The 12,748-nt window shown below is 39.6% G+C and overlaps 1 protein-coding gene across 4 annotated transcripts in view; it reads left to right on the top strand.

Moving 5' to 3' along the window:
- TTC7B (tetratricopeptide repeat domain 7B) overlaps nt 1-12,748 on the top strand; it is a 315,415-nt gene that overhangs the window by 219,084 nt on the left and 83,583 nt on the right. The gene's annotated exons all lie outside the window — the stretch shown is intronic.

Genomic DNA, 12,748 nt, shown 5'->3' with positions numbered 1-12,748 from the left:
TTTTCATTCAGTTCAAGATATTTTTTAATTCTTTTGTGATTTCTTATTTGACTTGTCATTTTTTGAGAATTGTTTTATTTAATTAAAATTTGGTCGTGATTTCTTTCTAGCATTGATTCTAATTTATTTCTATTATGGTTAGAGAATACTCTTTTGATGGTTTCAATTTTTTAAGTATATTAAGACCTATTTTAAAGCCTAGCATATGGTCAATCCTAGAAAATGTTCCATGAGCACTTGAAAAGAATGTGTATCCTGCTATTGTTGGGTAGAAGATTCTGTGCATCAATTATATCAAGTTGGCCAATAGTGTCTTTCCAGTCTTCTATATCCACACTGATTTTTTTGTCTGATTGTTCCTTTTTACTATGAGAGAGGAATATTGACATCTCCAGTGATAACTGGTAAATGGTACATTTTTCCTTCAATTCTGTCAGCTTTTACTTAATGTATTTTGGGGTTCTAGTATTTAGTACATATATATTTATAATTTCCATATCTCTCTGATACACTTATCCTTTTATCATTATAAAATGTCCCTCTTTGTCTCTGGAAATATGAATATTCCTTGTCTTAAAGTCTGTTTTGTCTAATGTTAATATATCCTCTTCAGCTCTCTTGTGGTTTCTGTTTGCAATAATATATCTTTTTCATCATTTTACCTTCAACCTATTTGTATCTTTAAAATGTGTCTGTTATAGAGAGCATATAGTTAGATCTTACTTTTTAATTTAGTCTAGCAATTTTGCCTCTCAATTCAAGTGTTTGATCTGTTCACATTTAATATAATTAATGATATGGTTGGATTTACATCCATTTTATATGTGTTGTATCTTTTTTGCTTTTTTGTTCCTCCTTTACTGCCTTCTTTTTCTGTTGAAAAATGATCTTTAAACCTTATGACTACTAAATCTAAACAAAAGGAGGAAAAGCTTATATTAGCTGGTTTTGTACTAATGTTCCTTACATGCTAAGTTTTTTCTAAAATGTAATTTAAGTTCATATTTTATATTGAACAGTGTCATGAATTCTGATAGCTGAAAGATCTGCTATACTTGGTGTGCAATCCTTGCTCTTTTCTTCTTTTGAAGTATAGCTTTGTATAAATATCCCTTGATTAATATATTTTAATTCTTCGTTTTCTTTTTTGGCTCAAGAAATGTCAAAGTAGATGACAAGATAATGATTGGATTAATCACTTCTTCTAAAGACACTTTGATCAGGACTCTCAGACTTTGTATTCTTGCCATCAATATTCACTTTTATATTAAATATCTAGATGCGAACTGACAGTCTGTTACTTTTTGTAGAAAATGTATCAAGAGTATATCATTTGAGAACTTTAGTGTTACGAAAAGGTTTTATTTGGATCAGCAAGCCTTACAATAGCGGGTAAGGGTAGCCACTGTCAGGGTTTAGTTTCCTGCCCTGAGGCAAGTTCTGGTTGTGCAATTCTCCTATTTATAGATTGGTAATTGGTTTAAATTTTACTCTTTCCTATTAAAATAGAACACATACATGCCCCTATTCATGTGCCCTCCTAAAGGTCATCAAATCCATAGCATGCTAAATTAAAATGTTACCACAAAGACAAGAAAATAACTTTTGAACTTCTCGAAGGATACACATGCAAATGGAATCATTATGGTGTGTATAGACCACTCTTTTATGTGTTTTCTAATCCATAACTTTGATACATCAGAAGACATTAAAACAAATCCTGTCACCTAATTGGAGGAACACAAACTCTTCTCCAATACCACTCTTCATGTGTGCATGTGAAGGCAGATTTTGTCAGGTGTCACATTTATTTTAACAGCACTGGGAACTAATTGTATGGAAAGAAGTGTACATTCATTCATTCATTCAGCAATAATAATCACTAACACTTAAATACCGCTTTGTGACAGGCATGCTTCTCAGCACTTTATAGATTTTTAACTCATTTATTCCTCACAAGAACCCTGTAAGGTAGGTAGTAGTAGTGGTATCCCCATTTTACAAGTAATGAAACTGAGACAGAGAGTAATTTGTCAAGAATATGCCAACTGATGAGTGGCAGAGACTTGATCTGAGTCCAGGCAGTGTGGCCTCAATGTCTGTGCTCTTAATCACTACCCTCTACTGCCTTTGACGCATTTATTGGGTTCCTAGCACATGCAAGGAGCCATGCAAGTTGTTGGGGATACTGCCTTGAAGAAGAGAGAAAAGTTCTGTTTTCTCAGAGCTTACAATGTAGATAGGCTGGGTTTTTTATGCTCCCTCTCTAGATGATATCAATAGGCTAGAAAACATCATTAGAATCATTCTTGAATTGAGTATATATCTGGTTTAAAAAGTCAGTACTTGTACTTGGCAAGCAAAACTCTCTCTCTTACACACACACACACACACACACACACACACACACACACAATCACAGTCAGAGAAACTCAATTGAAATTGCTCCATCATATTGAAAATGTTCTGACTTAGTGAATACTGAGAGGCCAGGTGTTGTAGGCTATTTTTATCCTTGAGCTGAGTGATGGAGTAATGAACATGCCCATTAAATTTTTATTTCATAGAAAGTTGGACCACAGGGAAAGAGGCTGTTCATCTCTGTATTAGTCAGGGTTCTCTAGAAAAATAGAACCAACAGGAGATGCCTGCCGATATGAGATTTATGTAAGTGTCTCACACAACTGTAGAAATGCAAGAGTCCAAAATCTGTTGGTCAGGCAACCAGGATGGCAGCTCCAATGATTCCTCGACGAACTCTACAGGAGAGGCTGATTGGCTGAAGAAGTGAAATTCTCTCTTCTGCCTTAAAAGCCATCAGTTGATTACATTAATCCCAGCTGACTGGATTCTCTTCTGGTTTATTAACCAGCCAAGAAATATCCTTGCAGTAATGGTTAGGCCAGTGCTTGCCTGACCAGACAACTGGGTACCATCACCTGGCCAAGTTGACACCTGAACCCACAATGTCATTAGAGAAATGGTCCTTTGATGACTGAAGGATATCTAAGAGGGATAAGTGCAAAGTAATCAACCCAGCATAACCTCAAATACAAGTTAAGGGAAGGGTTTTTTGTGCAAAGGAGAGTGGATGACATCTGGGAGAAAACTTGGATCAAAAAGGAGCAGGATTCAGCAGTAACTTTTAAAAAAATCTTTCTGCTTTCTGGTTACATGTTTGTTTTTACAAGAGTTTCCACTATTCTTGGAAGATTGAATTAGATGATTGAGTACCCTCCTACCTTTGAGATTCTCTGACTCTCTGAATCATTAAGCCAACCTGCTTCTGGGATGGATTGCTAGACAAAGCCATGCCGAACTAAGGAAGCAACCTCCTATGACACCACACCATTTATGTAAACTTTCTGTGGGGTTGGGTCTGTGGTGTTGACTTCTGTAAATGTAGATGCTGGGCAAGAGAGACAGATTCCCCCCAAATGCAATGAAAAATGGCTTGGAAAAAAATTTGGGTTTACAAGGTAAGGGTAGAGGAATTGGAAAATTTGAAATGGAGAAGAAATGTAGTTGAAGCCAAATTTGTTTGTTTTTGAAGAGGATACTGGTTTATCCCAGGGTTAGAAGTAGTCATGTCCTGAGATGATGAGTTGTTCTTGCCAAACTACCCTTTCCATTTTTGTATGACCATTTCTAAGCATACATGTGGCTGTTTGTCCCTCAGTTTAAAATCCTCACAGAGTGTCCCATTTCTTTTCCAGGGAGCTCACACTTTTTTAGTTAGTTCTGAGTATGCTGAAAAGAAAGCCATCAGGACATACTCCCCCCTCTTAACCAAGGAAGAGAGCTCTGGCTATCTGCTCTAGGCTTCAGAAAATCTCAAAGGGCCTGAGCCACTTGAGCAGCTGGGAGAGACTGGGCTGGGGCAGGAAGGGAATCGTGTGGAGGCCCACACTACTACCATCCTTCCCCCAACATGGCACCCAGAGGTTTATTTATTTTGGTGCTTTTTTCCCCAGTATTTCCATGTTCTCCTAGTTAACTCATCCAACCATTCAAAGTGGGTGGTAACATCTACTGCTTTCATGTTGGGTGTTTCCTGTAAACCTCTGAATCCCCTGATACCTAGCCCAGTGCCTGACATACTGCAAACATGAATAGCCTGGTAGCCTTAGTTCATAGCTAAGCCTGTGTTTCTTCACAGAAGAGAATTGCTCTGCCAAAGTCCAGTATATGATAGAATGAACGTGGTCTATTTACTGCAAATGGGTCATATAAAACACCTGCTAGTTCCCAGCTGTGCTGGGTTGAATCTGTGGTGGACCCCAGAAAAGCCATGTCCTTTAATCCTCATTCAGTATTGCTGGGTGGGAGCATTTTGATTGTTCCCATGGAGATGGGACCCACCAATTGTGGGTGGTAACTTTTGATTAGATGATTTCCATGGCGATGTATCTCCACCCATTGAAAGTGAAGTTGCTTACTGGAATCCTTTAAAATAGGAAACATTTTGGAGAGAGTCCCTCTGGTAGATCCACAAGAAAGCCAACAAATGCCACCATGTTTGCCATATGCCCTTCCAGCTGAGAGAGAAATGTTGAACATCATCAGCCTTCTTCAACCAAGGTCTCTTTCCCTGGATGCCTTAAATTGGACATTTCTATAGACTTGTTTTAATTGGGGCATTTTCTCGGCCTTAGAACTATAAACTAGCAACTTATTCATTTCCCCTTTTAAAAAGCCATTCTATCCCTGGTATATTGCATTCCAGCAGCTATCAAACTAGAACAGATTTTGGTACCAGGAGTGGGGTGCTGCTGTGGTTTGCAAATACTGAACATGTTGGAACGGCTTTTTAAATGGATAAGGGGAAGATTTTGGAGGAGTTGTGAGGACCTTGATAGAGAAGGCCTAGAATGTTTTGAAGAGAATCTTGGTAGAAATGTAGACTCTAAAGATACCTCTGACCAGGTTCTAGACAGAAATGAGATGTGTGTCATTACAGACTGGAAGGAAGGCGAACTTGTTTTAAAATAGCAGGTAATCTGGCAAAATTGACTAGTGATTTTGGCTGGAAGTCAGAGTTTAAAAGCCATGAACTTAGATATTTAGCAGAAGAGATCTCCAAATTAAATGTGGAAAGTATAGCCTGATTTCTCCTCACAGCTTATAGTAGGAAATGCGACAGAAAAGAGATAAACTAAGAACTGAACTCTTGGGTACAAAGAAACAAGAAATTGATGTTCTGAGAAATTCTGGGCTTCTATGGAGGGAGACCCCATAGAATAGTGCCCCACATAAACATTTGGCCAAATGTGGAACCAGACAGCCTTTTCAGAGAAAGCCAGAATCGGACATGAAGTTATCCAGGAAGGATTTGTGGAAACTCCTTATGCCTGATGGGCATGATCCAAGGCTACTGCATAGAAAGCTAACAAGAGTGCTGTGGGACCTGTATAGACAGAGCTGCTGCCAGTCTAGACTGGGGGGTTCAGAGAAGGGACACATTAGAGGAAAAATGACTTCCGAAGCAAAGCCAGGGAGGCTAGGGTCTGAAGTCAAGAAGCCTCGGGCCAGGAGAGCGGACCCACCGAAGCACATGGAGAGGGTGAGTTTGCCCCAGAGGCAGAGGATGGGCCTTCTACCTCGTTGCAGTGGAAGAGTCATGCTACCTCAGGCCTTGGAGAGGGCCAAGCATATTCCTTGGGGTTTAGGGAGAGCTGGCTGCCACCACATGAAGGGTTGAGCATGTGCCTGGGAGATGGCAGAGAGCCAGGGTACAGCCCTGATGCCTGGAGAGGGTGGAGCCAAGTAAAAGGTGGTCTCCCTAAAGTTCCACAAGGTTGTGTTCAGAGAGAGGCAAGCCACTGCAAAAGCCCTTGGAAAGGGTGGGACTGCTACTTTCTAAAGCCTCAAAGATAAATAACTCTCAGACTTTGAAATCTAATGGACTTTGCCCTGCAGGTTTTTGAGCTGCTTGGGTCCTGTGACCCCTGTGTTCCTTCCTCCCTGTGGAAATGGGTATATGTATCCTATGAATGTTCCTCTTTTGTATGTTGGCGGTAAATAACTTGTGAGTTTTACAGGTCCAGAACCAGAGGAGAATTTTGCCTTAGAACAGACCATGTCTGTAACTAACTTTGATGAGATTTTATACTGTTTCTAACTTTGTAATCATATGATTACTGAAATGGTTTAAGGTTTTCTAATACTGTTATGGAATGAATGTATTTTGCACTTTGCTGGGCATATATGGCATGTCTTTTGGGGGTCCAAAGGGTGGAATGTGGTGGGCCCCAGAAAAGTCATGTCCTTTAATCCTCATTCATTATCGCTGGGTGGGAGCATCTTGATTGTTCCCATGGAGATGTGACCCACCCAATTGTGGGTGGTAACTTTTGATTAGATGATTTCCATGGGTGTGTCTCCACCCATCAAAGGTGTTGTTGCTTACTGGAATCCTTTAAAAGAGGAAACATTTTGGAGAGAGTCCCTCTGGTCCACAAGAAAGCCAGCAAATGCCGCCATGTTTGCCATGTGCCCTTTCAGCTGAGAGAGGAACGTTGAACGTCATCAGCTTTCTTGAACCAAGGTCTCTTTCTCTGAATGCCTTAAATTGGACGTTTCTATAGACTTGTTTTAATTGGGACATTTTCTCAGCCTTAGAATTGTAAACTAGCAACTTTTTAATTCCCCTTTAAAAAAGTCATCCTGTCCCTGGTATGTTGCATCCTGGCAGCTAGCAAACTCGAACACCAGCCAACTGAAAAAACATTGAACAATCCAAATACAGTTAAATGCCAGCTCATTTGTATTGGTCTTTTGCATTTTAAAGTAATGATGGTTTACTATTAAAAAAAAAAAAAAACAATGCCTAAGGGCAAGAAAGAGAAATAAGAGAATCTCCAAATTTATTCCATAAGTATTCTTGTGGGAATTCTGAGCTGAAAATAATTCATGAGGATTTATAACCTGGCCACAGAAGCTCAAATTCACTTTCCTTTGAACATCCTTAAGAATAGGTAGAGTGGAGGACAAGTAGTTAAACATAAATACCCTATTTCCCAATTTTGCTTTCTAAGTTGTCAAGTCCTATATGAGTGTACATTGTTATTTTGGAAAAAAAAATTCTTTCACTGATATTGACTTAACCTGCTTTATGGAAGGATATATTGGATTATTTCATTTAAACCCTATAATATCCCCCAAAGGTATTAGTGTATTAGTGTCCCCATTTTATAGATGAGAAAACAGGCACGGAGAGCTGAAGTACTCTTGTGTTCACTCTCCTAATTCTTTTCACTATGCTGTTCCTTACCTAGTAAGACTTGAGTTTTACATATCTGTGTATATGTGGCTAAAATTAGGCTGTCTTTATTTTGGAAATATAAGGGGTTTTTTTTGTTTTGATAATTTCAATCAAAAAAGTCATAACTGGCACATGGGTTCACCTTAGGAAATCTATTGTTGTATTCATTATTTATTAGAAACATCATGCTTGATGATTGTAGTTGAGTCCCCAGACCTCTTTCCCCCTTCTTTACTAGGGATAGAACCCCTCATCTCCAGCTGGGCATATATGGCACTTTGCAGGCTATTCTACTAACTATGGATGCTTCCCAGTATCTTTCTCTTTTTTTTTTTTATTTTTAAGTTATTTATTTCTTTATATAATAACCTGTGAATGTCATGCCAGCTGGGTTTTTGTTATTTGTTGTCTTTGTTTTGTTTTGCTTTTTACGAACTCTTCCTTTCCTCTGTGCCCTCGTCTCCTCTCCCTGCATATCCCCACTTCCCCATTTTTCTTTCCCCCAAATTTCCCCTTCCTGCGAATTTGCTGTCATCTCTTGCAAGTGATAGTATACAATTTTTGTCCGCATATGTCTTGCTTATTTCACTGAGCATAATGTTTCCATGGTTCTTCTATGTTGCTGCATATCTTATAACTTTATTTTTTTCTTATGGCTAAAGAATGTTCCATTGTATGTTCCACATTTTGTTTATCCATTTATTTGTTAATGGAAATTTGGGTTTTTCCAGCTTCAGACTATTGTGAATATTGCTGCTATAAACACTGATGTCCAAGTAGCTGTTTGCAACCCTGTTTTCACTCTCTTGGCTATATACTTAGAAGTGGGATTGTCTGGTCAAATGGTAATTCTGTATTTAACTTTTTGAGGTTCTGCCATTTGTTTTCCATAGTGGCTGTACCTTTTTACAATCTACCAACAATGCATTGGTGCATCCTCTCTGACACTTATTTTCCATTTTTTAACTAATATCATCCTTGAGGGTGTGAAGTTGTATCTCATTGTGGTTTTGATGTGCATTTCCCTAGTGACTAGTAACCTTGAGCACTTTTTCATGTGTTTATAGGCCATTGGTATAACTTCTTAGAGATCTGTCTATTCAAGTCCTTGGCCCATTTTTAAAATTGGGTTGTTTTTTTGTTCTCCAGTTGTAGAAATTCTTTATGTATTCTGGATATTAAACTCTTATCCAATACATGGTTTGAAATTATTTTCTCTCATTCTGTAGATTAGAAAGATTAGAAAAAATATCTTTTTACTTTCTTGATAATTTCCTTTGATGCACAAAAGTTTTTCATTTTGATAAATATCAAGTTTATTTTTTTCTTTGGTTGCTAACACTTTTGGTGTCATATCTACGAGTCCAATGCCAAATTCTCAGTCATGAACATTTGCCCCCTCATTTATCTTCAAAGGATTTTGTAGTTTTACTCTTATCTTTAGATCTTTAATCTACTTTGAGTTGATTTTTGTATATGATGTGAGATAGGGATCTCACTTCATTCTCCTGCATGTGGATATCCAGTTTTACCATTTCCATTTGTTGAAGAGACTATTCTTTTTCCATTGTATGTCAAAAGTCAATTGGCCATAGATGTGTGGATCTGTTTCTGGATTTTCAATTCTGTTCTGCTCATCTATTTTCCTGTTTTTGTGCCAGTACCATACTGTTTTGATTACTTTTGATTTGTAATACAGTTTGAAATTGGGGAATTGTGAGTCCTCCAACCCTGTTCTTCTTTCTTAAGACTGTTTTGGCTATTTTGAACCCCTTGCAGTTCCATATAAAACTTGAGGATCAGTTTTTTCATTTTTACAAAGAAAAAGCTGCTGGAATTTTAATGGGAATTACATTGAATTTGCATATTGCTTTCGGTACTAGTGGTATATTAATGCTAACTCTTTCAATCCATGAACATGAGATGTCTTGCTGTTTATTTAGCTCTTCTGCAATTTCTTTCAACAATGTTTTACAGTTTTCAGTATGTAAGTCTTTGGTATCCTTAATTAAATGCATTCCTAGATATTTTATTCTTTTAGATGCTATTGCAAATGAAATTGTTTTCTTACTTTCCTCTTTTATTGTTCACTGCTGGTGTATAGGCGCATAGTTGTTTTTTTGTATGTTGGCTCTTGTATCCTGCCACTTTGTGGAATTCGTTTCTTAGCTCTAATAGTTTTCTTGTGGATTCCTTTTGGTTTTCTGTATATAAGATCATGTCATCAGAAAATAGAGTTTTACTTCTTTCTTTCCAATTTGGATATCTTTTATTTCTTTTCCTTGCCTAATTGCTTTGCCAAAATTTTTACTATAATATTGAATAGCATGATGAAAGTGGGCATCCTTGTTTCATTCCTGACCTTTGGGGAAAGCTTTAGTCGTTTACCATTGGTGACATTAGCTGTGCATTTTTAATAGATGGTTTTTATCATTTTTAGAAAATTCCCTTTTAATCCTAGTATTTTGAGTGTTTTTATCAAAAAAGGGTGTTGAATTTTGTTGAATGCCTTTTCTGCATCTATTGAGATAATCATGTTTTTTCCCCCTTTCATTCTATTTGTGTAGTATATTACATTGATTTTCATATGTTGGAACCGCCCTTGCATTCCTGGGATGAATCCCACTTGGTCATGGTGTATACGTTTTTTAATATGCCATTGGATTTGGTTTGCTAGTACTTTGTTACATGTACTTTCTCTTGTTAAGTGCTAGTGGGAAGCCAGAAGCTGCTGCTTTCAAAGCCAAAACTTATTCCAGTGGCCCTCCCAAACCCCAAAATATAAAACCAGACCCAAAAACTATAAAACAGAGAAAGAAAAATACCAACCAACCAACAAATAAATAAACAAACAAATAGAAAAGAAAAATAAAAAGGAGAGAGTTGCACTGGCTCTTTATGTCCCTGTAAATACTGGTATAAGGCCAGAAGATGCTGCTTCTGAGTTAAACCAAGACTAGCATCTGATCTGAGGCGTGGAAAGAAAAACACAAGAAAGAGAAATAAAAAACCCAACAGAGAGTGCACCAGCTCCTTAAGTCCTGATAGAGGCTGGGTGTGAGGCCAGAGGCTGCTGCAGTGGAGAAGGCTGAAACCAAGGCCTGAGTCTATTCTGGGCCTTCAGGGATCTGCCAGACCAAGAAACCACAACCCCCTCCCACTTCCGTGCACACACACACGGGAGAAAACAAAAAAACAGCCAAAGAAGGTGCAGTAGCTGTTTATATCCAGGTGGCTGATGCTGGAAGGCTGGAAGCGCTGCTGCCCAGAGGACCAAAACTGAGGCCGGTTTCCTCACTTGTCGCTTAGGGGTCTGCCAGACCAAACTTGGCCCTCAACCCCAACTTTCAGAGGAGAAGGTTTCCTCTGCCAGCCCTGCACCCCAGCCAGTCATTCCCAGAATCCAGGCTACGTTACCTCAGCCACAGTCCTTTCTGCAACTGCTCCTGTAGGGCCAAGCCATGGAAGTTGGTCATTGGTCTGTGCTTTTACCTACAGAAGCTAAGCTCTCTGCAGCCTCTTGCATCCTGACACCCCTGTCCTTGTTCTCAATGCCCATTCTGGTTCTAGCGTTACCACTTAGTGAATTTCCAGTCTCTTTTTCCAGCAATTTCATATTTTCTAGTGGAGGGAGCATTTTGCAAAACTCTGTACTCTGCCATTTTGCACCTGCAGTCTCCTAAGGTTGTTGTAGCTAACGAGAATTATCTACCCTTATTCTAAGGGGCCTAGAAGTAATTGTTTGTGGTATGCACTCCCTGGTGTATCTGCATGCCACTGCCCTGGTCTCTGCTGCCAGGTGTTATCAACTGGGGAAGATTCTGTCAGCTAGATCTCATCCTCCAGGAGACACTTGGAGTTGTTCCATTTCTCCAGGGAAGATGGTGATGGGTGCTACATCAGAGATTGATCCAGGAGCCCTGTAGGCAGCCCAGAGCTATGAAGACAAGCAGCCTTGCCTGAGGAAGCAGAGCTCATTGGGTTCAGCTTTGGTTAGAGACTATTTTCATTATCCTTTAAAGAACATTTTTTTAAAATAAAAGAAATCAGTCAAGTAAAAGGCCTCATGAGCATTCTGCATGAACAGAAATTCAGTGTTATTTGGGAATACAGACAGGCAGTACAAGATTGAAGGCTCAGTCCAGCTGGCAGGATTCTGGCGTAGACTTTTCCCTGAAAAGAAGGCATTAAGAAACCACATGTCTGTCAGTCTGGAGCAGAGACCCCAGAACAAAGGACACAGCAGGCCATGGGAAACAGTGCAGGGCCAAGGAGTTAGCCTGTTGGGGATGGGGTTGGTGTTCAGCTGAAGACAGGCAGTGGGTGGGGAGTGAGTAGCGGATTCCAGCCGGTCACCTCTGTTTGTGGTGCTGGGCTACTCACTGCCTGCCTCCATTGTCCTCCCAAGACAGAGACCTCACTTTCCCAGCTGCTTCCTTATCCACATGAAGATCTTTTATGTGTCATTCTCCCAGCACCACCCATACCTGACAGGTACCCCACCACCACCACCTTTTGAAGGGAGAGCTAATGTAATAGCTTGCCTGGGACTGATTACCCACCCCTCCCCCTCCGCTCTCATCCCAGGGCTTGGGCAGCCACACGTCTTAAGAAAATACCTTCTATCTTTTTAAAATGGCCAAAGGTGTAGCTTCTGAATCATTAATGAAAGTCACTGCATCTGAATACCAAGATGCCCAGCCAGGCTGCTTTAAGTAGCTATGTGAGACATCTTTGAAGCCCCTTTGAATGGATCAGATTTGCAGGCTCAGAGATTCTTGGAGCTAAAAGGAAACTCAGAGGACATTTGTTCTGTGGGAGAATGCCCACGCGAACATCCCTGGTTTTCTGAGCACTTGCCCTGGTGTTGTCACTGGCTCTCAAGGCAGCCCTTCTCTGGAGGGGTCTGGGGAGGATTGGCAGCTCTTCTCTAGAGGGGGTATGGGGGAATGGCTCTCTGTAGCCAAGCATAATCTGCCCCTGAGGGCCTCCCACCCATTGTTGGGAAACAAATACAGTCGATCCTCCTTATTTGCTTATTCCATGTTTGCAAATTAGCCGTTTTGCTAAAATTTATTGGAAACCTCCAAATCACTTTTGTGGTCATTCACGGATATGTGAAGAAGGGCAAAAAAATTGATTTGGCAGACAAACACTCAGGTTCCCAGCTGCAAACAAGGTGACACTCAGCCTTCTTATTTCAGCTCATGCTGTAAATAAGAATCCTTTTCATGGTATATTTGGTGCCACATTTTCCAGCTTTTTGTATTTTTTGGGGTGATTTCCCTGTTTGAAAAGGCCCACAGCATAGTGCTGGAGTGCTGTCTAATGTTCCCAAGTGCGAAAATGCTGTGATGTATCTTATAGAGAAAGCACATCGGTAAGGTAAGCGTCATTCAGGTATTAGTTATATTGCTATTGGCCATGAGTTCAATGTTAATGAATCAACAATATATATATATAAGGTCTCTTTAAACAAATACA

Source organism: Tamandua tetradactyla, chromosome 12 (assembly GCF_023851605.1).
Source record: "Tamandua tetradactyla isolate mTamTet1 chromosome 12, mTamTet1.pri, whole genome shotgun sequence".
NCBI lineage: Eukaryota > Metazoa > Chordata > Mammalia > Pilosa > Myrmecophagidae > Tamandua > Tamandua tetradactyla.
Note: the sequence above shows the minus strand (reverse complement) of the source record. Positions and strands in the feature narration are given on the sequence as shown.